Raw genomic sequence first — 4,219 nt, forward strand, 5'->3', positions numbered from 1 at the left:
AGCTGACTCATACCTAAAATTCTGTTAACGCTGCGGGGTTCCACATAGCACACCTTTCAAAGTTTCAAGGTTCTCTGCAGGACAAAGCTCAAGAGAAGAATGGAAAGTGAAGGGAAAAGTGGCTCGACGTGTTTCCTCCGTCGCTTTTACTGAGCTGTGCATTTGGGTGTAGTTCGTTTTTCCCTTCTCGCAAGGGTTGTCCTAAGGTTTTCCTCGTTCCCTTGGGGGACGGGAAACAGGAAGAATGATGGGGCAAACCGTTTTTCTGGGTTCTGTAAAACTGGGAGCCCTTGTGTAAGTGGTGTCCTATTGTGTGGTATTTGTGTCTCCCACATATGACTTCTTCATGTCCAACCCCCCAAATCATAGTGCCCAGAACATGGTGTTTACAGTATGTGTGTTAAATCAAGGGAAAAAGTCTTCGGAAATATTTTAATGGTTTCAGTGACTACTGAATCATTCAAAAGACGCGTAAGAACATGTGAAAGTTATAAAGAAGAAAACGAATACTCCTGCATCCACCACCATTGTTAGAAATACACCATTGGCTCGTCAGCCCCAAAGGAGAAACCCTGTTCGAAGGGGCGTGCCTTCTCCTTCACTCCCAGGCAGGGTCTGCTGTGCACTGACAGCTACGCGCTTGTTTTTGCCGTTGTCAAGGTGACATTGGAAAATGTGGGTGTTGGGGTTTCTCCCAGTCACACCAGAGTTTGGCTTCTCTGATGCACGTGATGGGCATCTCCGGTGGGATTCACCAAGCGCCCAATTACCATCTGGCTCAGTGAAATGTTCGGGCGAATTTGCAGGGAGCACACTTCGCATTCATCCCAGAAACCTGGACACTGAGAACATGTCAGACGCTGTCACGGGGCCACACGCATCAGTGCATTGCCGTCCTGGTCCTGGGGGAGCTTGGAACTGAAGGGGGGAAATGCGATACTCGAATCGAGAATTTGAGTGTAGAAATATGTTTGCTGGGATGGCAGTGGTAGAACAGCGTGCTGCGGGAATATGAAGACGCGAGTAATGGACTCAGCTCAGGGAGACGAGGGAGGTCTCCAGGGGAGGGAATATTTCTTTTCATTTCCAAGATGCCAACAGCGTTTCAGAAGGTTCCCGAGGAGAACGTGACGGTGGCATCGGAGCAGCGCTGCCTCTGTCTGGTTTGCCGGCTTGATATGGATCATATCCACTGTGCTCTTTAAGCCGTTTAAAAAATTATTACATAGTTTATGCGTCCGTGGTAGAAGCTAGAAAATATAAGTATAAAGAAGAATAGAACATCGAAGCCAGTGTTCACCATTGTTCGTGTTATTTGGTCTATTTTATAATATTTTCTTCTATTTCACTGGTAGAGGGAACTGGACTTGTCAGTTGTGTTGATGTCTTTCTAGAATAGCCACCAGAATGTATCTTCTTTAAAAAGTTGCTTTAAAGAGCTTAGATATCTGGCATTGCATTTTCGAGGCTCGGTGATTCATAAGTTTTTATATTTTAATGTTTAATCATGGGATGGACCCTAAAGGATGAATGAGAAAGACATCCCCCGACGGTCCATGATGTCCTGCAGTGGGAGCCTGGCTGTTGGCAGAGGCTGCCCCCGGGGGTTCTCGGTGGGACACGGGAGGTCCTGCAAGTCCTCCTGGTTGAAGGGACGAAAAGCAGAGCAATGATCTGTGGGAAGAGAAACCAGAATTGCCTCCCTGCAGGTGCAGTGGAGGAGCTAGGAACTTAGAGGTGATGTATTGGACAAAAAACAAATAATGTCACAGCGAACAGACTCTGCTTTGATATATTTTTAAAGTCTTTGATTTCTGGTCATTTTTAGAGATTCCAGAATACTCCACATCTGGCCATGTGCACTTGGGCGGGGGGGGAGTGGAGATAAACTTTCTGTGGCAGGGGGAGGGGGAGGACTCTGGCGTGACCTAAAGAGAAGTGTCTGGTTGGTAGAAATATATTTTATGAAGATGACAAGAGAGAAACTTGAATACACGCACTTCTTGTATGTTCAGTAAGCATCAGAAGTCATTTCTGTGAAGTGAAAGTTTACTTAAAATTGAAAAATATAGAACATGCTCTTGAGTTTAAAAAAACTTATGTGACAGACATAGAAAATTAAATCCACCCTCCCAGTCCCCTTTGCAGGGACTGGGTTTAGCGTTACGTATAGACCTTTTTGCATACGTAAACACATGTGGGAGGAAAAGAGCTAGTTGCAGGATAATATGTAGAGTGATATATAGAATGAAGTGTGTCTGTGTGACCTTTTCCCAGAGGTAGACCCTAGGAAACACCATGCCTGTGCTTTTCCTCCGCAGTACAGGGTGTGATCTTTCTAGTCCGTACCTGTAGCTCGACCACGTTCTTTCTAGTGGTCAGATGCAATCTCACTGCCGGACGAGCACAGTGTAATCACTCTTTTGTTGAGGGATATTTGGATGATCCCCATGTATTTGTTATTACAAGCTGCGCTGCACTTAATGCCCATGCCTGCATCCTTTTGGAGATCTGTGCGTAATCTATTTTTAATGACGTATGCATCACCGAGGAAACAGTGAATCCGTAGAATGCTTCAAGCTGTTTTGGTCAGCAGTAAATACGTATTTGGGCTTAAGGTCATGACAGGCTGTAACTCTACAGTTTGCAGTTTGATGTCTACCCTCTACAGAAAGTCCAGTGTTTATTCTTAGAGCCTGGAGCTGTCTTTTTCTTTTTATCCTCACCCAAGAATATTTTTTCCATTGATATTTTTAGAGAGAATGGAGGGGAGGGAGGAAGGGGGGCGGAAGAGAGAGAGAGAGAGAGAGAGAGAGAGAGAGAGAGAAACATCAATGTGACAGAGACACATCGATTGGTTGCCTCTGCACCATCCCCGGCAACCGAGGTAACATGCCCTTGACTGGGAATCAAACCCAATACCCTTGGTTGTGTGTGGGCCTACGCTCTAAGCCAGGGATGGGCAAACTTTTTGACTCGAGGGCCACAATGAGTTCTTAAACTGGACCAGAGGGCCGGAACAAAAGCATGGATGGAGTGTTTGTGTGAACTAATATAAATTCAAAGTAAACATCACTACATAAAAGGGTACGGTCTTTTTTTTTTAGTTTTATTCATTTCAAATGGGCCGGTTCCGGCCCACGGGCCGTAGTTTGCCCACGGCTGCTCTAACCACTGAGCAACGGGCCAGGGCCATAGATGTCTTCGAATCTTTCTTGCTGGAGATGACAAGGGAATAGCAGTTATTCTTAAGTACATCTCATGTTGGGCAAATGTCTGTCCAGAATTTCAAGCTAGCAGATCTCTGGTTTCCAAACATTAGCATTCCATATTGTTTCCCAAAGGAAACAGCTCTGAAAGGTCTTTGTCCTTTTTTGCAAATATTTTACACTAGCTGTTAATACAGTTTATTTAGGAACAAATTTTAAAGCTAGTCACTATAAGAGCAAAATCACTCCAGTCTCTATATAACTTGTTAAATAGGATGTGGAAATATGTTCGAACTCTGTTTTGTTCTATTTTTTTAAAAAAAAAATAGTACAAGCTGCCCTTACAATGTGTGTATTTAGGTTAATAATTAAACTGTAATGGGACTTAGGCATTTATTAGCTCCATAAGACGTGGTACAGTTTCACATTTTATTGACTTTGCAACTTGTGTTGAATATGCAAGCGCACCCTTTTCAGTGTTATCGACCACAAAGAATTAGTGGCTGGGCATTCGGTACACTGAGGACTTTTGGGGCAGCGTCACCATCTCCTCGTCCATGAGGGGCCAGCACGCAGGCTGTTGTAGGAGTTGAGCAGTGTTTGAACGGACTGGCATGCAGTTGTCTGGGTTACTTTAAAAAGGCAGAAAAGACGATGAACTAAGGAGGGAGGAGGCTTCTCAGCCCTCCACGGCAGAGGTGGCCCGTTTCTAGGACCAGCATCCCTACCCCCGTAAGCACGTGCCCTTGCACCCCAGGGCCCGGCTCTCCGTGTCCGTGGAAGGCAGGCGTGTTGAGCTGATGAAACGCTGTCTTACTCAGCACTGGCCCTTCGTGGCCATGGCGTCACTGCTGAGGTCAGCAGGGGCCTTTGAAGGGCATGATGCTGTGTGACTTGCAGTTTGGGCTGCCGCTTTGGGCCTCTGTAATTACTTTAAAGCTTTGATGAACCGTCTCGGGGATGTTGAGATGATGATACACCAAACCCATAGTAAGGGGTTTGAGATCATC

At 45.6% G+C, this 4,219-nt stretch overlaps 1 protein-coding gene across 13 annotated transcripts in view; it reads left to right on the plus strand.

The window, feature by feature from the left end:
* The window catches only part of MTSS1 (metastasis suppressor 1), a 139,342-nt gene that overhangs the window by 28,162 nt on the left and 106,961 nt on the right, over positions 1–4,219 (plus strand). The window lies entirely within an intron of this gene.

This window comes from Myotis davidii, unplaced genomic scaffold (assembly GCF_000327345.1).
Source record: "Myotis davidii unplaced genomic scaffold, ASM32734v1 scaffold765, whole genome shotgun sequence".
Lineage (NCBI taxonomy): Eukaryota > Metazoa > Chordata > Mammalia > Chiroptera > Vespertilionidae > Myotis > Myotis davidii.